The sequence below is a fragment of the Chlorocebus sabaeus genome, chromosome 11 (genome assembly GCF_047675955.1).
Source record: "Chlorocebus sabaeus isolate Y175 chromosome 11, mChlSab1.0.hap1, whole genome shotgun sequence".
Lineage (NCBI taxonomy): Eukaryota > Metazoa > Chordata > Mammalia > Primates > Cercopithecidae > Chlorocebus > Chlorocebus sabaeus.
The window spans coordinates 12732295-12757695 of record NC_132914.1 but is presented as its reverse complement, the minus strand read 5'-3'; the positions used below and the strand labels follow the sequence as shown (position 1 = coordinate 12757695).

At 44.5% G+C, this 25401-nt stretch overlaps 1 long non-coding RNA gene across 1 annotated transcript in view; it reads left to right on the top strand.

Annotated features, from left to right (window-relative positions):
* Positions 1-11743, top strand: part of LOC119621306 (uncharacterized) — a 63767-nt gene extending 52024 nt beyond the window's left edge. Inside the window, exon 4 of the long non-coding RNA XR_012094643.1 lies at positions 11156-11743. This is a non-coding gene — a long non-coding RNA (uncharacterized lncRNA). The remainder of the gene's footprint in view (positions 1-11155) is intronic.
* Positions 11744-25401: the final 13658 nt, after the last annotated feature.

The following is a 25401-nucleotide window of genomic DNA, read 5'->3' as shown; positions in this document are numbered from 1 at the left end:
GTTCTTTAAAATTTTGAGTGAATTGTCACCAACATGCAAAATGTACATACGTGCTCTTTCAAAAATGACTAATCTCCACCCAACCACACTATTTCCTTTCTTGCTGCCCACATTTTAACACCACAAGGGTGGTTCTATTTATTGTCAATAAGGCACTGCTTAGATTTCTTAGATCTGAAAATGAAAATAAATGCCTCAGTTTGTATATGAAGTGACGTGAGTTATTATGCATGCAGAAAGTAATTCTGAAAAACTGGAAATAACCTAAACTTCCATCAATGGGGTGTTGGTTAAGTAATTTATGGTAATTTATAAATGAAATATAAGGCAGAATTTAAAATGATGATATAGACATATCTTTGTTGATAAGGAAAATTGTTCTAATGTGAAAAGCGGTATGTGACAGATGACCCCATTTTTGCAAAATAAATAAATCAATAAATTGCATATACTATAAATTTGAAAAAATCTGTAAGAGAGAACTCACGTAGGCATTTGTAGTTGAGAGATGAGAACAAGAATTTCTGGTGTTCAAATGGCCTAGACTCAGAGCCTTAAGATTTTCATGACACTGTTTAGGTAGCAGTACCCTGATTTCCAAGTCCCAAAATAACCCGTGTATAAAGGATTTGAATGGCAGCTAATCAGGGGTGATGGGGTTTTATATGGTTGTGTTTTCTACTCGCTAGATTGATTCATCCCCATAACCAATAAGCATTTATTGCCTCTGTAATAAAATAGTGAACATAAGATAAAGAGGGTCAGGAGAACATCCTGTGTTAGGTATGTTTTGGTTGAAATGAATTTAAACTTCATGTATAGTTCAAACAGCTACATCTCTTTCCTCCCCTCACTCCCTTTTTGCCTCTGAGTTCTTTATACTCAGTTATTTTGCATAATCATGTCCCCTTCCAATTAATGGTGATGTCTTGACACATGGCAGGTTGGGAGAAACTTTCCAAAAAGAAAACTTGTTCTTTCTCCATTGAGGCTTATAATGCTGTCTTCTTGGCATTCTGGCTCACCTGCAGGAGTCGTGCATGTGGTCTGGAAAGCGAAAGGAGAAAATCAGAAGTAGTCAGAAGAGGAACTGGTCAAGATTTAACCAGTGGAGATTTAACCATCACAGTGGATAATGGAATTGCTATTCTCAGTTCGTCACAGCACTCAAAGAGAATTATTCCTCAACACCCTTGCTGTGACCTCATGGTGGGAGGAGTGTCCCTCTTGCCCCTTAACTTTGGGTTTGGTCAAAAAGTATATTGGTAGATGTGATGGCAGAGGCTTGAAAACAGCCTGTGCACTTGATCTTTTTGTATCTCAGTGATCCATGACGGGAAGAACTTTCCCCAGGCAGCTGTTACCCACTCAGCTTAGGCCCAGAATGAACACACTTGCCTACAGCTCAACCTATAGGCTGGAGCTAAGGACAGGTTGGAGTTAAGCACAGCTGAACTGTAGCCTTGCTCAGCCTAGAGCCACTGAACCACAGTCAGTCTTGCAGACCTGCAGATGTGAGACTGAATTCTTGTGGGTTTTTTTTTTTTTTTTTTTTTTTTTTTTTTGAGACGGAGTTTCACTCTTGTTGCCCAGGCTGGAGTGCGATGGCATGATCTCAGCTCACTGCAACCTCTGCCTCCTGGGTTCAAGTGATTCTCCTGCCTCAGCTCTCGAGCAACTGGTACTACAGGCATGCGCCACCATATGCCCAGCTAATTTTGTATTTTTAGTAGAGATGGAGTTTCTCCATGTTGGTCAGGCTGGTCTTGAACTACAGACCTCAGGTGATCCGCCCGCCTTGGCCTCCCAAAGTGCTGGGATTACAGGCATGAGCCACCATACCCAATGAAATCCTTGTTGTTTTAAGCCACTGGGTTTTTAGATGGTTTCTTATACAGCATTACTGAGGATAGATACATTGGGATAAATCTGCTAAACAGAAACTTGTGGGTCCCTGGCTAGAAAGGGATTTCTGGCCACTTGTGCATATGGGTATATAAAATTATACAGAGATGTTATGACAATAACCTGGGAAATAAAAGAATATGGTCAACCATATTCCCATCCTTGGGAACCAACTGACACTAATTTTTGATCCAGGGCAAGATTTCTTTACCTGATTATAAATGCCTCCCAGCATAATTTGAGCTCTTCAAATTAAAGATAACATTGCCAATATTGTAGCTCTAGGTCCGTGGTCATTCAGTTTGTTGTCAATGCCTGACTATTGAGTGAGTCATTATGAATAGTTTACAAGCTGAGGAGTCTAGACTGTCCTATTGACTCTGGGTTTTCTGTCAATCTAATTTTTTTTTTCATATGCCCTCTTTCCTCCCATTTTAGCTTTGCTCATGTGAAATCCAGGAGGCTGCTAGACAGGTCAGAGGTCATGGTGGAGAATGGTGGCAGAAAACTCACAGAGATGGTGGCAGAAATATTAGATGTATTTTGCTTTCTTTCCAGAATTTTGCAATCTGGGGGTTTCCTTGAAGCTGAAATTATGTTTAGCTTCCTAAGTGCAAACATGATCCAGGTTCACCTTCTCCTGTGCTTGGCAGGAAATGTAGAATCCTTTCTTGGATGCTTGCCTCATGTGCATCAACTGTTAATGCACCTTAGACGACTGCAGCGCAGCCCGGGGATGGCACTCTTGAGGAACATGGGCTCAGGATCATTAGTGCATAGAGGTAGCTTGCCATTTCCCTGTAACAATGAGGAATGAGATCCAGTCAAGGCCTTGACACAAAGCACACCCAGAAGGCAGCATGGATGGAGCTAGAGGCCAGAGCTGCAAGACTCCCCATGCCCCACTGCCTGCCTTTCTTCCTTCCTTCCTTCCCCTTCCTTCCTTCCTTCCCCTTCCTTCCTTCCTTCCTTCCTTCCTTCCTTCCTTCCTTCCTTCCTTCCTTCCTTCCTTCCTCTCTCTCTCTCTCTCTCTCTTTCTTTCTTCTCTCTCTCTGTCACCTCTCTCTCTCTCTTTCTGATGGGGCCTTGCTCTGTCGCTCACTGACTCACTGCAATCTCTGCTTCCTGGGTTCAAGTGATTCTTCTGCCTCAACCTCCCAAGTAGCTGGGATTACAGGCACGTACCATCATGCCTGGCTAATTTTTGTATTGTTAGTAGAGACAGGGTTTCGCCATGTTGGCCAGGCAGGTCTTGAACTCCTGACCCCAGGTGATCTGTCCACCTTGGCCTCCCAAAGTGCTGGGATTACAGGCGTGAGTCACTGTACCCGGCCCCTGACCGCCTTTCAGGTGCACCTGTGGATTTCTGCCTTCCACCTTTTCTACGCAGGATAGTCTCTGAAAGCAAATTTACTTATGGGCTAATTTTTAACATCAAAGATTTTTAAAAACTATGAAAGTAATAAGTTGTCAGTATAGGCAGATTGGAATATAGAGAAAAGTGCAAATAAGTAAACAAAATCACTCATGATCCCACAACCCAGACTTAATCACTGCTGGTGTTTTTTATATTACACGAGCTCACAAGGAATTTGGTGTTTGGCATACAAGTCACTTCCTTTGAGAATCTGTGAATTTTCTTTTCAACTTGTGTCACCCAGGCTGGAGTGCCGTGGCATGATCGTAACTCACTGCAGCCTCGACCTCCCAAGCTCAAGTGATACTCCCAGTAGCCTCCCAAGTAGCTGGGGCCACAGGTGTGCGCCATCACCCCTGGACAATTTTTAATTTTTATTTTTAGTAGAGATGAGGTCTCATACATTGCTTAGGCTGAAAATCTTTTTTTTTTTTCATCTTCTTTGAAACCGCTTATCTTTAATCACTGAAAAATAACTCATCGGGATCTATTTTACTTTTCCATTCCTGATGGCTATTTATTTTTCCTTCAGTTTTTGCTCTCTGAAATAATGCTGCAGTGAGAATTCTTTCCTCAGGATTCTTTCTAGAAGGGGAACAGGAGTCCTCATGTTTGATAGTGAATGGGCGTATCACACACTGCTGTTAATGTATAAGTTGGTATTAGGTTGGTGCAAAAGTAATTGCCATACTGGCAAAAACTGTAATAACTTTTGTACCAATTTAATAAAACATTTTTGATTAGCACTATGAAGACCATTAAACAGTTTCATACCTTTTACTATAAAATTATTGATATGTTAAAGAAATAATTGAATCTGATGAAAAAAATCTGTGCTCAAAAGTTTTTTTTCTTTTTTTTTTTTTGAGACAAGATCTTGCTCTGTCACATAGGCTGGAGTGCAATGTGATGATCTCGGCTCACTGTAACCTCTGCCTCCCAGGCTGAAGGGATCCTCTCACCTTAGCCTCCCAAGTAGCTGGGACCACAGGTGTGCACCACCACGCCTGACTATTTTTTTCTATTTTTAGTAGAGACAGGGTCTTGTCCTGTTGCCCAGGCTGGTCTCAAACTCGTGAGCTCAAGCAATCTGCCTGCCTCGGCCTCCCAAAGGGCAGGGATTACAGGCATGTGCCACCATGCCTGGCCTCTATGTTCAAAATTTGCTTTGCAACGTTTAAAAAAAAGTGAAAGATTGAAAAGATAAAAGCCCTGGCTTAGGAAAATACTTAAACTATGGTTTATTCTTCTGACTGAAAGTAATATTTATGAGAGTTTGAAATGATAATGAAAAATGTTGATTTAAAGTGTAAAATGTAGGTACAAAATTGTAAGTATTGCATGAGCTTGAGTATGGGGAACAATGTGCTGAGGAGGGACCTCTGTCAAATATGTCTTTGCATGGCAAGATAAAATGATTCCCGCCCCCGCCATTCTCTGCATTTTTATACTATCTTAAATACGTTATTTTTATAATTGGGGAAAGAGTTGTGTTATTCACATATCACAGATGGGGTCACATGTCACAGATGGGGTCACTTCCAGGGAAGCAGACGTGGCTGGTCTGTGTGGGTTCCATTTCCTTCCTATCAGGAAGCATTCTAAGCGTCGTAAAAGTCATATGCTAGTGCTCTGTCCCCTTTAAACAAGACAGTGCCTTATTATTTTGTTCAGCTTAACACAATCTACACTCCAGCTTGGTTTTCGTGAGTATATTTTCCCCTAATTCAATATTTCTAGCTTTCAGACACTTCGATGTTTCCTCCCAAGTGAATGAAAGCCCAAAATTGGGTCTAACTCCCAACGTTTTCTCTTAATTTTGCTTCTGTTTCAAATCTCGGGGAATGTCATTTTTTCAGTTGTGTATATATGCATACACACATCTATCAACATTGATGAGATATAATTCACGTACCATACCATTCACACCCACTTAGAATGTACAACGCAATTGTTTTTAGCATTTTCCCAGAGCCATGTACCCATCATGACCATCATTTTTAGGACATTTTCATCAGCCCCCAAAGACATCCTGTGCCCATTAGCAGTGACTCCCCGTTTCTTCCCACCCCACCCTACGCGAGCCAACTCGCTCATCTACTTTCTTGTCTCTATAGATTTGCCTACTCTGATTCATAGAAATTGAGTCATACAATATGTAACATTTGTGACTGGCGTCTTTGACTTAGCATAGTGTTTTCTAGGTTCATCTTTGTTGTAACATGTATCAGTATTTCATTCCCTTTTATGGCCAAATCATAGTCTACTGTATAGATTTACCATTTTTGTCTATTCATCAGTTGACAGACATTTGGATTGCTTTTAGTCTTTGACTCTTATGAATAATGCTACTATAAACATTGTATAGAAGTTTTTGTGTGGACATATGTTTTCATTTCTCCTGAGTATATATCCAGGAATGGAACTGCTCGTTCATATGATAACTTTAGGTTTAACCTTTTAAGAAGTTGCCAGACTGTTTTCCAAAGTGGCTGTACTATTTCATATTCTGCCAGCGGCATATTGAAGATTTGAATTTCTGCACATTTTTACCAACATTTGTTATTATCTTTCCTTCTGATTATAGTCGTCTAGTGGGTGTGAAATGATCTCTCATTGTGGTTTTGAGTTACATTTTTCTGATAGTTAATAATGATGAACACCTTTTCACGTGTTTACTGGCCATTTTTATGTGTTTTTTGGAGAAAGGTCTATTCAGATTCGTTGCCTATGTTTTAATTATTTGTCTCTCTATTGTTGGGTTGTGAGAGTTCTTTATATATTCCAGATACAAGTCCCTTATCAGGTATATGATGTGCATATATTCTTTCTCATTGTGGGAGGTGTCTTTTCACTTTCTTGATGGTGTCCGTTAAAGCACAATAGTTTTTAATTAGAAGTCTGATTTATCTAATTTTTTTTTCCTTTTCTCATTTGTACTTTTGGTGTCATTTCTAAGAAGGCCTTGTCTAACCCAAGGTCGTGAAGATTTACTCCTATATTTTCTTCTAAAAGTGTTACAGTTTTTGCTCTCACAGGTAGGTCTCTGATCTATTTTGAATTAGTTTTTTGTGTATAGTGTGAAGATGGAACTACTATGGACTTAATTGTATCTCCTCCAAATTCACATGTTGAAGTCCTAACAACTCCCAGTGTGACTATATCAGGAGAAAGGGTCTTTAGGAGGTAATTAAGGCTAGATGAGGTCCCAAGGGTGGAGCCCTATTCAGATAGGATTGTGGCACTGTATGAAGGGAAAGAGCTTTCTCTCTCTCTCTGCCTCTCTCTCTCCCTCCCTCCCTGCCATGTGTGCATGTAGTGAGAAGGTGGCCATCTGCAAGCCAGGAACCCTACAATGCTGGCCCCCTGATTTTGGACTTCCAGCCTCCAGAACTGTTAGACAATAAACATCTATGCTTTAAGCCCCAGAGTCTTTGGTATTTTGTGATGGCAGCCCAAGCTGACTGACACAGGAACCCAACTCCATTCTTTTGCATGTGGCTATCCAGTTGTTCTAGCATCATTTGCTGAAAAAAACAAAAAACAAAAAACAGTTCTTTCCTATTGAACTGTTTTGGCCCCAGTTACAGTTAAACTAGCCCAGAACTGAGAATAGACTCTGTGGAAACCACCTGTGAGCAGAGGAGAAACAGGGAAAAATAGTGCCACTCCTTTCCCCAATTCGTAAGTAGATTAGGACATTGTAGAATTTTGATCTGAAACTTTGTTCATGGTAAGCATGAACTTTTCAATCTCCCTTTCTTTGCCAGTGTTTGAGATAGTACCTCAGGACCTTGCATCTGTTTTCCTGGCAAGATAACCAAGCAATGTCAGGCACAAATAGTTTAGCCCCTTAGTAAAGGTTGTCCTAGCGTTCTGGAGTGTAGCTGGTGCTACTGTGAGGAGGAAAGGAGCAGGGTGAAGGGGTGTTTGAAAGAGGACATGTGTATCAGTAGGTACGTATTTAGTAACAATTTCACTTATAAACCTATGGATTTTTACAGAAATCTAAATCCCAACCAAAGAAAGAAAGAGTTGTCTATCCAGTTCTTTTCCCTCTTAGCCCATGGCCAAGTTTAATTTCTGCTCCAAACCAACATTGAAAGAGAGAAAAAAGCAACAACAACAAAACACCCTTTTGCTCCCTGAAGCACACAATGGATGCATTGATCTGAGAACAAGTCAGTTCAATTGCTTGCTTTACCTTGCTGCTGGGAAAAAAAAGCAAAAAGCTCCTATGAAAACACAGCTTGTGGGAAAAGGTGCGATTACTCTAAAAAGCTTTTCTTTGTTTCTGCAGACACGCTACTCCACAGAGCTTGAGTTGTGTAGTGAGCAGGACATGGAGCTAAAAGTCAGGATTCACAGATTGTTCCTGGTTAAGCTACTGAGCCAACCTGTGGCCTGGGAATGCCCAGCAGTCTTCTCCAGGTACCCATAGGAAAAATAGAGGTGAACACAGTGATTCCTCTGCATGGCCATGTTCTTGGATTTCTGCCCTTCAGCTTTGAAGGATATCACCGTGAACCCCCTGAAGACACAGAGAAGAGAATCTTCCTTCTCTACCTTTTGGAGAGGACTTTTTCCCCTTTTCTTTATTAAATCATACATAATCTGATGTTAAATTCAACTCTTCCTGTTGTTTCGGAGATGGGCAGAATCCTTAAACTCAGAAAATATTACAATAGGTATTAAGTGATACCACATTATAAAGAATATGAAGTTGAACTGTTATTCATGACATGCCAAGAAATGGTAAAACCAGGCCCGCTAAGACTAATAGCCACCCACCTCCAACCTTTAGAGAGTTGAGGCTGGGCGTGGCGACTCATGCCTGTAATTCCAGTAGTTTGGGAGGCTAAGGTGGGAGGATCACCTGCACTTAGGAGTTCAAGACCAGCCACGATAACACAGTGGGACCCTTGTCTCCACAAATAAAACATTAGTCCCAGCTACTTGGGAGGCTTAGGTGGGAGGATTGCTTGAGTCCAGGAGGTTGAGGCTGCAGTGAGCTATGATCGCGCCACTGCACTCCAGCCTGGGCAACAGAGCAAGAGATGCGGTCTCAAAAAAAAAAAAAAAAAAGAGATCCAAGAGTGCAGATTCCTTTGGAGGCAGATGTTAGAGGGCTCATAGAGTACAGGAGTGAGGGACACGTCCCCTCACTGTAAGCCAAGTGAGAGGGGCTGTAGGGGGCTTCCGTATACTGCTGGGAGTGCGAGGAATATGAAGACTGAGAAGTGACAGTGAGATAGGCCTGAGCAGGAAGAACTGAAAAAAGAGAGGGAGGGAGAGTGAGTTGCAGTAGGTGCAAGCTGCAGTTTCCTAGACAATGGTGAGGAAAGGCATCCATTATCCACGGATATAGATAGAGCCATGCGGGAGGCAGACAGCCCGGGGCCTTCCTGAAGGGACTCTGTCCAGAGACACCCCTGGACAGACGCGGTGACCAGTGGGAGTAGATCTCTGGGGGAAGCTGAACTTTGTGCCTCCAGAGAAGCCTCATCTGTTTTAAGTAGGATGCTCCATAACTTATCACCTAACTGGAGATACTTTTGAGAAAGAATCCTTTCTCAAATAGCTGCCTACTGCCAGATAGCTGAGGCAACAGGCTTCCATTGGAACTGTCCCTGCAAAGTGGACATACGGGCACGTTTGTGTTAGGTTAACTGAGTTGGAGGTTCCCATGACAACCTGCAGTGCCTTTCACAAAAGGGTCAGCTTTGCATATCTGCCAGGCTCAGCAGGCACCAGCACCAGGTCCTGAGCGTCCCCATCGTGTAAGACTGCTGCTCTTTTCCTCTAATCCCCGCTACCCTGAGTCTGATCCTGAATGGCTGAGAAGCGGCAGCTGGGGAGTGTGGGAGGAAGGTCAGTGGGGGAGATGGGGAGGACGTTGGCCACGCAGCCCTGCCTGGCTACTGGCAAACAATCACCATCTGCAGTCTCGCCCTACTGTAAGAGGCGAGACTCTCCAATTTAAATAAAAGCTCAGGGTTTGTATTAGTACCATAGCCTGGCTACTTAAAATACTAAAATGAGGTTGTGCTTGTGATTGAAAATGACCCATGTGTCCGGGAATGACTCAGAAAGCCACCAGCCCTGTCTGAAATCTCAACTAGGGGCAGAGAAAGAACCTCTTAAAGAGAGGGTTTGAAGGGATAACAGAAGAAAGAGAGAAAGTTGTTTTATGATTGTAACCTATAGAATATATTTCATTTATTAAGATATGACTAAGAGGAAATATGAGCACCTCACCTGAATTGTGCACAACTACTACACAAATTGAGTTGAAGTTTTGCGAACTTCTCCGAGAGGCTGATCCTCAGCATTCCTCATGCCCTGAAATGAAGGAGTGTAAAATTGATCTAGTCTGGTTGAATTCAATTCAGGAGATTTATATCTAGGGCCTAGCACATACTTAGCCCTTGATAAACATCAGTGAATATGAGCTAGTGTAATGATTTACTGAGCATCTACTATGTGCCAGAGACGCGTATTATCTCATTACTTATAATCACCTTATGAGGTTCAAGGTCCCAGCTCCCTTTCTTCTGTCATAGAGTTAGGATTCCAACCCAGTTTTCCTTCTGCTGTCCTCTATCACCATCCCAAGAGGTGCCAACATTCTTAAAGAACAGAGAGAAGGAGATACACTTGTGTTAGTCTGTTTTGGCATTGCTATAAATGAATACCTGAGATTGGGGGATTTATAAAGAAAAGAGGTTTTATTTTGGCTCATAGTTCTGCAGGTCGTACAGGAAGCATAGTGCCGGGATCTGCTTCTGGTGAGGCCTCAGGAAGCTTTCGATTATGGTGGAAGGTGAAGGGGGAGCCAGTGCATCGCGTGGTGAGAGAAGGAGCTAGAGAGAGCGGGGAGGTGCCACACTCTGGTTCACGATCTGAACCAGATCTCCTGTTACCTCAGAGCAAGAATTCACCACGAGGAGGGCACCAAGCCATTCATGGGAGGTCTGTCCTTACCACTAGGCCCCACCTCCACCATGGGAGGTCACATTTCAACATGAGATTTAGAGGGGACAAAACATCCAACCATATCACACTTGATTAATTTTAGAGACTGCTTTGCAGTCAGATGTGGTGGTTAAGAGGAGGGACGTTGGTACCAGATGGCCTGCGTTCAAATCCTGCTTTTGAGCCTTACAAACTGTATGGCCTTGAACAAGGTGGTTAACCTTTCTGTGCCCCTATAAAGGGAAGTGATCATATTGGTTATGTATTTCATAGGGTTGTCGTGAGGTTTAAATTAGTTAATATGTGCGAAGGGCTCAAGAAGATTTTAATATGTGTTTAAAAATGTTGACTGTGTTTTAAAAAAGTTGGCTGGTATTATTTATATGCTTTGATTATCTCATTTCTGAGATGCATAGAGCACAGAACTCGCCATGGCCCATGAGATTATAAAGACTGCATCCTGATACTGAAGGACTCTAACCTACCCTGGGAAGCCTTATGTTGTCCTGTTCTTCTGTGCTCAGCCAGCGCCCTCGCTGCCCCTGTGGGAGGTCAGCCTCGTCTTGTCTGTTGTTTCTGCTCATGTCACCCCACCCTGCCTGCCACTCTCACCTCCCCAGGGTTCTAGGTTCTTCCAGTTTATATTACAGCAGAGATTAGATCTGCATCTGTGAGGACCAATCTTTCATCTTGTTGCTTTTCTCCCCTTTCATGTTATTTGCTTTTCTTAACAAAGGAAACTTGCAACTTCAGGTCAAATTTCCTTCAGTAAAACTTTCCCCCAAGATAAAGTCCTTCCCAGAAAGCTGCTTGGAACAGGAATCTGAGAGCTTCCTTTTTCCTTTTGTTTGTTGGCAGAGTTTCCTGTTTGCCTTTACGGTTGAGCCAGCCTATGCCCCAATCACTGTGGGCGGAAGGGACCCTCCAGGAGGCCTCTGCAAGACTCTCGTTGGAGATGCCTTACTACGAACTCACGAGCAAGTCTGAGAAGCTGCCTTCACTCCTCACCTTGCCTTCCCCATTTTTGCATTTTTCAGTTTATATCACCAGACTGAGTATTGGTTCCACCACCAGGCAATGAAATAGCCTCCTCCCTGATTCCCGTCTATCTTCTCAGTACACGCTGATCTGTGGTAGACAGAGTCTATATTAAGGGCGCTAAATGTGAGGGCAGGCTTCAGGAAGGCTGGCTTCGAAGCGGGCCAAGAGCTCCTTGTTAGGCAGCCAAACCACAGGCGACAATGTTTGAAGTTGTACCAAGTGTCTGGTCAAAGCAGAGATGGTAAAATTTAAAAAAAAAAAAAAAAACCTGCCTTAGAAATTGGGAATTGGAAAAAGATAGAGTTTATTCCATACTGAGCAGCACAGAGAGGAGACAAAGCTGGTCTGAAGGAAGGAAAAGTGTCTGGGAGGTGAGAGCCCAGCTAGTAGGAAACAGCTCCAGAGGGAAATGGCCAGGTGTGTGGTGGGGGGGAGGGGGAGTGGGTGGGGGTGGTGGAGGTGGACGAAAGCTGGGCAGAGGTGCCCTAGAGGATTAGGGAGAGGAAGACACTGGATTCACATGGCTGCAAAGAGGACTCTCAGCTGGAACACAGAGAGTTGACCTGGAGTGTACCACGAGAGAAGACTTGTTCGACAAAGGCCCGTACCAGGCAATAAGGCGTAGTGGATAAGACCATGGCGTTCTTGAGACAAACTGAGTTTAAGTCTCATCTCAGCAATTGATTAGCTAGTGAAATTAGGCAAATTGCTTATTCTGTGCCTCAGTTTTCTCACTTTTGAAATGAGCTAATAATCGTGTCTACCTCTTGGGTTGTTGTAAGGATTAATTGAGATAGTGCATTTCAAAGGGCCTAGCAGAGGCCTGACACAGTACTTGATCAATAAATGTCGACTGGTGGCAGTAGTCAAGTGGTATCTTGAGGGGAGGTGTCTCAATGAGCTGTTGGTCTGGAAGAGGGTAGGGGTGTCCTGAACAAATAGCCAAGCTATGATTTCCCTCTTCATAGACAGTGTCCTGGAATTCCTTACAGGGTGGGAAAGGAATTTCTACTCAAAACAGTTGGTAGATTGGTGTGATAATGAACCTGGGGTGGCCACCTGAAAGGGGGTCAGATTTAGAGTCTGGAGTGAAGAGTCACCTTTAACTCTCTGGGAGCATCTGCAGGGAGAAGTGAAAACCAACTCTGTTTCTGGATGATTCCCCCATGGTGAGTTTTGCATTTGGAGAACAGGAAGTTGGAGATGCAGCATGGCGTGGAGATGAAGTGAACGTGCTGGAACTGTAGTTCTTGGTCGGAAGTGTCCAGTAGAATCGCCTTGAGGCTTGCCAGGACACAGATGGCTCCACTGGGCCCCCCAGATGTCTGACTCGTTAGGTCTCTGATGAGTTCCCAGGAGGTGCCGATACGGCTGGTCTAGGGAGCAGACAGTGAGAACCACGGCTACAGAGTCACACAGACTTGGTTTTACATTTTCATCATTAAGTAGTTTTATGACCTCAGGCAAGTTATACAGCCTCTCTGGTCTTCAGTTTTTTCATCTGTAAATAGGAAAATAATTAAAGACAAGTTAAAACATATATAAAAAGTACCTAGTACTCAAAAAATAGGAACTATGAATGAGTAGAGGTAGGAATGGGAGACTTCAGGATCTGGAAAAAAACTGTAATTCAAAAAGGCACTGGCCTTGAGTGGTGGATCATGCCTGTAATCCCAGCACTTTGGGAGACTGAGGTGGGCGGATCTCTTGAGGTGAGGAGGTCGAGACCAGTCTGGCCAATATGGTGAAACCCCGTCTCTACTAAAAATACAAAAATTAGCTGGGCATGGTGGTGCGTGCCTGTAATCCCAGCTACTTGGGAGGCTGAGGCATGAGAATCACTTGAAACTGGGAGGTGGAGGTTGCAGTGAGTCGAGATCGCACCACTGTACTCCAGCCTGGGCAAGAGTGAGACTCTGTCTCAAACAAAACAAAACAAAACAAAACAAAACAGCACAGAGAGGCCAGGCAGAGAAGCCAAGCTGCCGCTTCCCGTCCTGCTCCCCTCTGCCCACATCATCAGTCACCAAGGTGGGCGGCGCTGGGAGTTTGTGTGGGGCAAAGGCACCCAAGGCAGCTTCCGAGAACCTGGCGTAAGGGAGGACTGGGCTATTTTGAGCAAAATAGGTATTTCTGGTTTGTTTTTTTAGCTTAGTAACTCAAGGCAAAAATCACATCCCAGAACTATTTTAAAGGCAGAGGAAACCTCCACTGAGCTGTAGCCTCCTCCCACCAGGGGCTCTCAGGCCTGGATTTGGGCTCCCAGAAGAACACGGTATATCTGGGCCTCTGTGCTGGGCTCAGAATATTCTCCTGCAGCCCCATCTGTGGAAATGGAATCATGCTTCGAGGTTCTTTGCCTCAGTGAAGCTAGGAGCCCCTCACAGTCTGGTTTAATTTTTAACTCATCATCTGTTTTTCCCCCCTCCTAAGGCTATAAGCACTGCTAAATTATGATCTAGAACATATCTTTATATGCATTTTGTGATATTTGGCAAAGGACTGACTGGCTCAATAAATGGTAAACAATAGAGGGAGAGAGCAAGGAAGGAAGGAATAAAAGATGAAAGAAAGGAAAAAGAAAGGGAGGAAAGGAGGAAGGGTGGGAGAGAAGGAAAGAGAAGAATGGAAGGAATAAAGAAGGGATGGAGGCTGGGCATGGTGGCTCAGGCCTGTAATCCCAGCACTTTGGGAGGCTGAGGCAGGAGGATCACTTAGGACCAGGAGTGCAAGACCAGCCTGGGCAACATGGCAAAACCCCATCTCTACTAAAAATACAAAGCTTAGTCAGGCATAGTGGTGCACACTTGTAATCCCAGCTACTTGGGAGGTTGAGGTGGGAGGATCCCTTGAGCTCAGAAGTTCAAGACCAGCCTGGGTAACAAAGTGAGACCTTGTTTCTGTACAAAATTTTATTTTAAAATTAGCTAGGTGTGGTTGATAGTCCCAGCCACTCGTGAGGCTGAGGTTGGAGTATTCTTTGAGCCTGGCAGGTCATGGCTGCAGTGAGCCATGATGGTGCCACTGTTTTCCAGCCCTGATGACAGAGCAAGACCCTGTCTCAAAAAAAAAAAAAAAAAAAAAAAAAAAGATGGAAGGAAGAAAGGAAGACAGGGAGGAAGGGTGGAAGGAGAAGGAAGGAAGAACACATTTCCTCAGCTTTGCTTTGGTAAGGCTTTCATTCCTCACATTTGGAAGAGCCGACTAGAGGGCACGCTCCTGCTTCTGCAGAGGTTACCCCCAGGGAACAAGCTCAAGGCCTGTGAGATCGCATAGGACACAGAGGAGCATCCTAGTCGCCAAGCTTTGGAACAGGAGGATGAAGGAGAATCAGAGGGAGTTTGAGAGAGGTGGTTTGAGCTTTCTTGCTGTGTAACCTGTAACCTGCCTGATCCCTTTCCCTACCCGATGCCTGCTCCCAGAAGGAAGTGATCTCTTTCTCCTCTGAACCTGAAAACCACTCCCTTTCTATGGACATGGTGTAAGGGCGGGTTGTGGGTGCTCTTGGGTGGCCCATGTGGGCAGAGCAACCGACCACCACTCTGAGCATCTTCTCCTTTTTTCTTTTTCTTTTTTTTTTTTTGAGACGGAGTCTCGCTCTGTCGCCCAGGCTGGAGTGCAGTGGCGGGATCTCAGCTCACTGCAAGCTCCGCCTTCCGGGTTCACGCCATTCTCCTGCCTCAGCCTCCCGAGTAGCTGGGACTACAGGCGCCCGCCACCTCGCCCGGCTAGTTTTTTTTGTATTTTTTTTTTTTTTTTTAGTAGAGACGGGGTTTCACCACTTTAGCCAGGATGGTCTCGATCTCCTGACCTCGTGATCCGCCCGTCTCGGCCTCCCAAAGTGCTGGGATTACAGGCTTGAGCCACCGCGCTCGGCCATCTTCTTTTTTCCATCAGTAAAATCCACAGATCAAAAGAGATTCCCAGGTGCTTCCACCCAGTCTCCAAGCCTCAGCTCATTTTGGTTTCTGAGACCTCAGCAGGTCCGCAAGCGGCAGGAGGCCTGACGGAGCAGATTCACCCCATTACCCGCGTTCCGGGCCCTTTGGCTCTGTGGGTTTGGGCCCAGATGATCTCTCTGAAATTTCATCCCCCACTGTGAACACAGTGCTGGTCAGTGCCTCTCTTCGTTTCTGGCCCCCAACCCCTGCTCAGGAGCCCCAGCGTGTTCTCCATTTTCAGCTGTGTGCTTAGAAACACCTTGACTCTTCTCACACCTGCCGGGTAAGTGGGTTCTCTCCTGCTCCATCTTGCCCTTAGCCCCTTTGGTCTTCTGTTGAGCTCCCTAACCTTTGCGGACCGGGGGCGGGGGGTGGGGACAGCCAGTGCTCTGGAGATAATGGATGGTCTCTAAATTCTCAGGGGGTATTATTAGTATTCGTATTCTAAAACAGAAGTTTCTAAAGGCAGGATCGATAATACTACCTTTTATTTTATTAATAGCTTCCACACTTAGTTCAGCCCCCTGAATACATCAGGTGTCCAGTAAATACTTTACAAATGTTCCTGCCTTCAATGAGGATTTACACGTCTGAATTCATGTAAAGAATTTAGAGTACTGGTACTTAACAACTTCCAGCTTGGTTTAATTTTTCCATTTTCTTCTACACAGGTTTATTTCTTTACCTTTTCCTCTGTTCAAGGCTTTATTTCATTTCTTTCTTTTCCAAGAATAAGATAATATATTGAACTCATAGCTAGAGGTATATAAGTAACTTCCTGTTTAAATTTAGTTTTAGCCTACATTCTTATCTGTTATAATTACAGCATTGAATTATTTTAAGAATCTACCTATAACAGGGAACTCTTCTCTCCCCATGTTCTGCTTCAACCCATAAAGGAAGAAACTTCCACTAACATTGCCACTTTTTTGAGGAACTGCTATGCTATGTATTTGAGTTGGTTTGGGCTGTTGTAACAAAATAGCACACTGGGTGGCTTAAACAAAGAAATGCATTTTCTCACAGTTCTGGAGGATGGAAGTCCAGAGTCAAGGTGTGAGCAGGGCTGGTTACTCTCGTGGCTTACAGATGATCACCTTCTAATGGTTTCCTCGCTTGATCCTTTCCTCTGCGGGGGGTGGGGAGAGAGTGAGCGAGCTCTGGTATCTTTTCCTCTTCTTACAAGGGCTCAAGTGATCTGCCCTGGTTCTATCACATTAGGGTCCTATTGTCATGGCTTCATTTAACCTTAAGTCCCTCCATAAAGTCCGTATCTTCAAACACAGTCACACTGGGATTTAGGACTTAACACACTATTTCTTTTTTTTTGAGACAGGGTTTCGCTTTTGTTGCCCAGGCCGGAGTCAATGGCGTGATCTCGGCTCACTGCAACCTCTGCCTCTCGGGTTCAAGCGATTCTCCTACCTCAGGCTGCCGAGTAGCTGGGATTACAGACATGCGCCACCACAACCGGCTAATTTTGTATTTTTGGTAGAGACAGGGTTTCTCCATGTTGGTCAGGATGGTCTCGAACTCCCGACCTCAGGTGATCCGCCTACCTCGGCCTCCCAAAGTGCTGGAATTACAGGTGTGAGCCACAGCGCCTGGCCCAACATACGAACTTTTGAGGGACACAGTTCAGTTCCTAACACTTGGTGGTTGCTTTTTTATTTTATTTTATTTTTTTGAGACAAGATCTCGTTCTGTCGCCCAGGCTGGAGTGCAGTGGCATGATCTTGGCTCCCTGTAACCTCCATCTCCCAGGTTCAAGTGATGATCCTGCCTCAGCCTCCCAAGTACCTGGGGTTACAGACGTGGGTCACCACACCTGGCTACTTTTTGTATTTTTGGTAGAGACAGGGTTTTGCCATAATGGTCAGGCTGATCTCGAACTCCTGGGCTCAAGTGATCTTCTCGCCTTAGCCTCCCAAAGTGCTAGGATTACAGGTGTGAGCCATCACACCTGGCCTTGGTTACTCTTCTCTATAAGAGAAGGAGGAATTAACTGGATGGATGAGAGCCTGATACACGCATTGGGCCATATTTTTAGGGGTTGGAGCATGATGTAAAGACAGGGTCTCCTGGTGCCCCACCTCCTGCTCCCTGGCCCTTTCTGTTGAGGCCGCAGGATGATGCTGAACTTCTGGCCACCCAGTGAGCAAACCTGGGCTGCCCTCGCCAAGCCCCTGCTCAGGTCTTTCTGCTTTTCAGCCTGGGTGGCCAGTGCTGCACGGCAGATCTGTCTGCCTGCAACTCTGAGAAGGTGTGGAGTGCCCCATTTTGGTCCATGCCATGGTCTCTAATCAAGCTTCATGAGAAAGCCCAGTTCTTTGAATGTGAGCTACTTGACTCCTATATTTTAAGCTGCACCCGCCCCTTGCATTCTAGCCTTTTCCATCCCCTTCCTCTGCTCCCTTTGTTTTCTTCGTGGCACTTTTCATCTTCTGACATTTCTCCAGTTCATTCCTAAGAATTTTTAACACGCTTTCAAACAGCTTTCCAAAAACCATACACTGAGAGGTTTCAATGTTAATTCTATCAAGGAAGGCAGGGGCATATTTAACTTAGGAACAAAAGCTTTTTAGGTGCAGCCAGGGGACAGTATATTAACTATTTTTGAATATGTAAAGCACGGTGTTGCAGAAGCATTACAAACAGTCTCTGGAATTTTAGCTCATGGAAGCTTAGAAGGGAATGGTGATGATAGTGAACATTTATTGAATCCTTCAACATGCCAGACAGAATGCGAAGGGCTTTTTGTCCATTTTTTTTTCCTTGTGATATAGCTAACACCATTCACACCATTTTACAGCATTTTCCCTGCCTCAGCCTCCCGAGTAGCTGGGATTACAGGCGCCCGCCCTAAAGCCTGGTTAATTTTTGTATTTTTTGGTAGAGTTGGGGTTTCGCCACATTGGCCAGGCTGGTCTCGAACTCCTGACCTCAGATGATCCACCTGCCTCGACCTCCCAAAGTGCTGGGATTACAGGAAACTGAGGCCCGGTAAGGTGAAGTGGTTGTCCACCTCAGGTCTGCCACATTCCAGGGTCCCTGTGCATGGTGCTAGGCTTAAGAAAAGAACATTCTAACAATCAGAGCTGGCCAGCGCTGCAATGGCAATGATTACCATGTGGTCTCTTTTCCACTCTGAGCCTGATCCAGCGGAGGCTGGGTGACCATCTGTTAGGATTGCTGCAGAAGGGAGATCGATTTAGACAACTTCTGAGTCTCTTTCCAACTGTAAGATCTTAGGAAAACTTGATGGGCAGCCCCATGGGAAAGGAATTAGATTTGTTCTTTGTAGCTCTGTTCCACAGAGTAGCATTTCTCAGCCTTCTCCATCTAGAAATCCTCAGTGTCAGAGGCAAGTGAATAGATACTCCTGGGAGGTCTGGATAGAGCTGGCAGTGGTTGCCCGAAGCAAAATTTTTTGTGCCAAATCTGAAAAAGAAATGATTTGAATTTTATATTATATACTAAAATATGCTTGTTTGTTTTAATAAAAAATATTTTAAATTGAAACTTTTTTTTTTTTTTTTGAGACAGACTCTCACAGGCGACAGCCTTTGCTGGAGTGCAGTGGCATGATCTTGGCTCACTGCAACCTCCACCTCCTGGGTTCAAGCGATTCTCCTGCCTCAGCCTCCCGAGTAGCTGGGATTATAGGCGCTCACCACCAAACCTGGCTAATTTTTGTATTTTTTAGTAGAGACGGAGTTTCGCCATGTTGGCCAGGCTGGTCTTGAACTCCTGACCTCAGGTTTTCTGCCCACCTCGGCCTCCCAGTGCTGGGATTACAGGCATAAGCCACCATGCCCAGGCTGAAACATATTTTAAAATGCATAGCCATTCGATGCAAAGCTTAAATTCTGTTTCCCTAATAAATCTTCATTTTAATTTTGTTCATAAGGAAAACATACCCTGTTTATTTAATGGGTTTACTGATCCCCAACACATCACCTAGAGTCCCTGGGAGAACATTTCTCTAAGTATGAGAACCAAAACAGTAGTGTTAAGACCAGTGGGGAGAAGTTATAAAAAGGCAGATAAGATTTTATTCCAATGCAAGAGGGATCTTTCTAAGAGCTGCCATTGTCCAACAGTGGAATGAGTTCTCCTTAAAAGTAGCCACTACTACTAAAAAATCTCTAAGCAGAGATGGGTCATGGATGGGGGGAAGCTGCCAGTAGATTCTACTTTGGGAACAATGGTGCTGGAGCAAATTCACAGCCATGATTAAAGGAACAGGCAAAACCCATGCTCTCCACCGCTTGAAGAAGACTCTGCACTTCTGGGGAAGCCATCATTGGAGTATTAAGCACCAACGTGGTCCTCACGATGTGCCAACCCCTTTACCCAAAGTTTGATGTGGCATTTAGTTCTTAGAGTGACCCATATTGTCATCAATCCTATTTTCCAGGTGAAGAAATAGAGGCTCAAGGACATTAAATAAATGCACCAAAGTCTCACAGCTGCCAGGAGTGGAGCCAGGCTTTGACCTCAGGCTGTTGAGTTGGGTTGGGACTGCCTCTCCCTCCCGGTGCCTTCCCTGACCTTTCTGTCCTCACTCCCTCCCCATGATGCCACTGCCTTGGTTCTCAGCCCTGGCCTAGAAGGGATCTTGTATGAGGGAGGAAGACAGGCAGTGGTGGGTGGTCAGGACACCTGGACTCTGGTTCACACCCTGCCGCTAACCAGGTGACCTTGGGAGGGCTGCTTACCTTCCTGTTTGTTTACGTGCTGATTCATCATTTCTGAATCTGCCACGTGGGCCGTCTTTTCCTAAAACTCAAGGAAACTGTGACACATCATGAAGGAGTCCCACTCCACCACCAGTAGGACAGAACTATAGTAAAAACAAAGTAGAACAAAGTAAACAACCGAGAAAAGAAAACCAACAAAAAGCAAAGCACCTCCTGGGAAATGCCTCTCTTTCCTGGGGATTTACTTTCCTGGCAGGTCTCCCAGGCGCGAGACTCAGTACAAAGCCTGTCTTTCACTGGACCAGGGGATGTCTAGTAAGGGGTGCTCTCTTTGTGGCGCCCACCACCAGCATTATAATAGGTTTTATTGGACTCTTCCTACTCACTGTGTATTTACACCTTCACAAAAAAACAGATAATTATGCCCAGGTGGCTGTTTGGTTTCCAGTTGAAATGACCATGTGATGTGATGTGTCGATGTGGGCCAGAGGTTTCAGCTGTGAATCATTTCTGGGTTTCCTGCTGTTATGGTGAGGTGGTGAGGCATCCTCGGGTTTCCCGGGGAGTCTCTGTGCTAAGGCTTCCCCCTCCAGAAACAGCGAGGATAAAAGGAAGCTCCCTACCATGGAGCCACGTTTACCACCGAGAGCTTTATCTTATAGCTCAGGGTGGGTGAGGCAAGTGTCAAGGATTTCTTTCCAAGATGCTTCTAAATCAGAAGAGGATCTTAGGGGAGCTGAACCACTGTAAGAGTCTCACTCTTCATCTCCGTTTCATTTTTTTTTTTTTTTTTTTTTTTTTGAGACGGAGTCTCCCTCTCATCCAGGCTGGAGTGCAGTGGTGCGATCTCGGCTCACTGCAAGCTCCGCCTCCGGGGTTCACGCCATTCTCCTGCCTCAGCCTCCCGAGTAGCTGGGGTCACAGGCGCCCGCCACCGCGCCCGCTAATGTTTTGTATTTTTAGTAGAGATGGGGTTTCACCGTGTTAGCCAGGATGGTCTCGATCTCCTGACCTCGTGATCCACCCACCTCGGCCTCCCAAAGTGCTGGGATTATAGGCGTAAGCCACCATGCCCAGCCCATCTCCGTTTCATTTTTAGAAGAGACTCTCCTCCACGTGAGAGGCAAATGCACTAAGGCTTGGTGTGATCACATATGCTGGAAAACTTGCCTGAGTGTCCTGAGGGTCTCACAGGCTTTTCAGTTTGTAGATTGCAAGAGAAGGCATTCTTTCAATTGGCTTAGCAAGACTGAAACCAGCTCAGAAGAAATGGTCTGTTCCCTTATTCATTCTACAAGTGTGCCTTGAGCGCCTGCTAGGTGGGGCTATACAGATAAAGAAGACACAGTTCCTTCAGGGAGCTCACAAGATGGCTAAGAAGTGTCTTCCGTAAATAAAACCTGGCAATATGCGGACACAAGTGCGGTATCAGTGGTGAATTCAAGGAGCGATAGAGGGAGAAACCGATTGTCTTGAGTAGGATGACAAGAGAAGAAGGACATTCCCGGAAAAGAGCAAAAAGAAAGGAAGGACAGAAAGATCCAAAGAGCTGCCACCTGGGAGGAGTTCAGTGTGGCCACCGCAGAAGGGGAATTTATAGGTCAGGAGAGTATTGGGGGCTGGAAAACTAGATTGGGCAGGTTATGAAGGGATTTGCCAACCTGACTCAAAGAAGTGCGAATGAAGGCAGTGAGAAGGCAGGAGGCTGAAGGCAGGTCCAGTAGATTGAGGAGCCCAGAAGGGTTAAGATGGGAGAAAATGAATATTAATAAATTTATGAAGGAAATATTAATATTAATAACAAACATTATTGAATACTTTCTATGGGCATAGTAATGTGGCTAGGTGCTGCATTTACATTTAATACAGTTACTCAAGGAGATGGGTGCTGTGCTGTAATTATCTTTTTTTTTTTTTTTTTTGAGATGGAGTCTCGCTCTGTCTCTAGGCTGGAGTGCAGTGGCGTGATCTCGGCTCACTGCAATCTCTGCCTCCTGGGTTCAAGTAATTCTCTCAGCCTCCTGAGTAGCTGGGATTACATGCACGCACCACCATGCCCAGCTAATTTTTGCATTTTTAGTAGAGACAGGGTTTCACCATGTTGGCCAGGATGGTCTCGATCTCTTGACCTTGTGAACTGCCCACCTCAGCCTCCCAAAGTGCTGGGATTACAGGCATGAGCCACCGCACCCAGCCTATTATCTTTTATTTTACAGATGAAGAGACTGAGGCTTATGGAGGTAACATAAATAAACCACTCAACGTCCCATAGGTAGGAAGAAGACAGCAGCTGGCTCAAACCTTGCTTGTCTTATCCAAGGGAGAAATAAGACAAGAAATGTAAAAAAAGGAAAGGAAAGTCAATTTACTTGCCTTGAGTTATTTCTCTGACCATTTAATTATATACCACTCATTTAAAAATATTTTATTTATCCTGGCCAACGCTTTTCCCCCTGAAATCTTTGGTACAAAGTTTTGTCTTTACTTATATCTTTTATTATTTCCTTCTCTCTGCAATCTTTACTATGTGTACACAGTTCATTGTGAAAATCTTTTTAGGATGCACTCATATGAAAAGCATAATGCAAAATGAAAATTTGTCTATAAACTATACAAACAGGGCAAACAGCATCTATTTGCAGTTTTCTCTGCACAGGTAGTTTGTTTCTCAGTGCTGAGCTTTGGAGAGGCTATTCACCGAGGATATTCAGAGTGTCTGTTTTGTTTTTCCATATTTTCTGAGCAGTACATTGAAGTTTTTAGAATGTGTGCCTATCCACTGATATTTCGGCATCAACTGAGATGCAAACTAATTGAATAGGACAAAAAAACGAAAATAAAAGGAAAGAAATGATTTACAAAACCACCGTGAGCCTAACTTGTGTACTTATCGGATTTATAAATACAGTTAGCTATAGTTAGGCTTTTCGTATGAGTGGGGCAGGGAGCAAGGCTGGGCTCAGCATATGGATGGACAATAAATGTGTCCTCTTGCAGGTGAGGAGCTCTGAGAACCACATATCCTTGATCCCTGAGCTCTGAGTTCTTTCCCTAATGGGGATCTAAACATTCATAGACCCTTATAGTAACTCCTAATAGAGGTATGTTTTTAGGGGTGGAGCGGGTGGAGTGAAAAGCTCTTCTTGGCCACACTGTGCATCTCTGCCATCCTAGGAGCTGGTGAGATGAGTGGATGCTGAGAGTGATCCACAGGCAGGGAGACCTGGACAGTGGCTCTTCCCCTTCTCCCACATGACGGTGTTCGCAAGGGTAGGAAAGGCTCAAAGTGATGTTCATGTATCTTTTCAGGACTTGTCAGAAAGGACTTCTACAAGGGGCATCTGTGTATGTGCAGCATTCTTCAGAGTCTCATAGTGGCAGAGGCGGCAGAATTGCCACCACCTCCCAATGTGGGCCAGTTCACCAGGTGTTGGTCCCATGTGCTAACATTGAGGACAGACAAGCTGAGGAAGGTGCTCTCAAGCTACCAGGGCACACAGAAGCCACCACCGGGAACTGAGACATGACGCTTCTCCTGGCTACTCATGAAGCAAAGTCCTAATTCTAGGCAGGAAGGATGTTTAGCTATGATACCAAAGTTTCTTGCTAGTGAAGTCGAATTGGAGTGAGTTGAGAGAATTCGGGAGAAAACTAGGAGACCACGAGTGTGGACAACACTTGCATGGAGTCGTATTGCAAGAAAGGTGAAGAGTACAACAGAGAGGGCAGTACTTGGTTGGTAAAGTTCGTGGAAGGTTTTTGTTTTTAAGATGGGAGAACTATTAGCCTTTGGGATGTATGAGTTAGGCAGCACGGGTCATTATGGCTCTATCGAAAAAGAGGATGTCAAGTGAAAAGAGCAAGTGCAGACTAGAACATACAATATGATATGATTTATGTAGAAAGAAAAACTCTATTTCTTTACACGTACATATGTAGTGAGTATTTTTAAAAGTCTTCAAGTCACCGCTACTATTAGCCTCAGGCTAGTGGCTGCCTGCTGGAGTGGAGGGAAGTGACTGGGATCAGGGAGGGAGGCTCCGACAGAAGTACATGCATCTCAATGCTGTTTTTTTGTTTGTTTGTTTTTACAAAAAATAAATTGGAACAAAATATAGTAAATTATTGTGTTAGCTAGATTGTGGCTACATAGGTATTTATTATTGCCTACACTTCTCTCTTTACGTTGAAATACTTATCATGTAAAACAAACAACACGCAAAAATGTCACCATCATCATCATCAACGTCAACAATAAAAAATTGCTCTACTTCTTTGGAGATTTCAAATATAGATCTACCAGAATATATGAGGCATTGGCTATGATTTTTCAAGGTCTTTTTTTTTTTTCCCTAGCCCGATGCTGTGAAAACAAAATTGCTTCAAGGCAAGCGTGTTGAGTGAAAGGATGTGTTAATTAGTTAATGCCCTGTTTTTTGCCACCTCTCTTCCCACCACCAGGGAGGGTTCTGCAGGTGGGGGTGACTGTGAGAGGAAGATGGGTGAGTTTTGGATGATGGTTCATGTCAGTAGAGTATACTTGCACCTTGTATTTGGAGCAATGTTGACACATTTGCTCAGATACTTCTGGAGAGAAGTTAAGGTTGTGGGCAATGCCTGAATGGAGACACATGACTGGAAATTAGAAAAACGTGAAGTGTATCATTGTGAGTTTTATTTTTCCCTTAATAATCACTGAGAAGCAGGCACAACTATCTTTTTCTTGATGTGCACAGCCACTTATGTTGGCCTTTGCCGGGTGTTCTCTGTGGTCTGTGTATGTCGAAAACTGCAATGACTGGAAGGTCTTGTGCTGTGAGGAAGGACAGAGGAGGGGGGCAGGAAAAGGGGCAACTGGAGAAAGCCATTTATAATTTGTCAAGATATAAGTCTAAATATCTTAACTTAAAAAAAGCCAGAAAACAAGCTAAAGGACCTCTCAGAGAGGAAGTTCTAGAAGAGATAGAGCAGACACCCGTTCCTTTTATTTTTGCTGCCCATATTTTTTGAAGATACAATGCAAGTGCATTATAGCTGATGGACCAATGGAAGAAAGTGCTAGAGAAGCTGGTTTCATTTCAGTATAAGGGAGTTTTGTTTTTTTTGTTTTTTTGTTTTTTGTTTTTCAAATAATTGAGTGTGTGTCAGAACCAGGGACAGCCTCATGCAGCCAACTCTGAGGAGGTTTGTACAGATCGAGCTGGGTAGCTTCCTGTCCATGAGGCCATGGGTGGTTTCAGGTTTGCATCAGGAAGGGAGGTTGCATGAGGTCTAATTCAAGGGTAGACTGATTCTTTGAATGGTAGGGGTTCTTCCTACTGTTTTCATAGCATTCTCTCCTCTCCCTACCGTTCCATGGGCACCAAGATAGGAGAGCCTTCTCCCTGAGGGTAGACTGTGAATATCCCTGTCTCCCCAC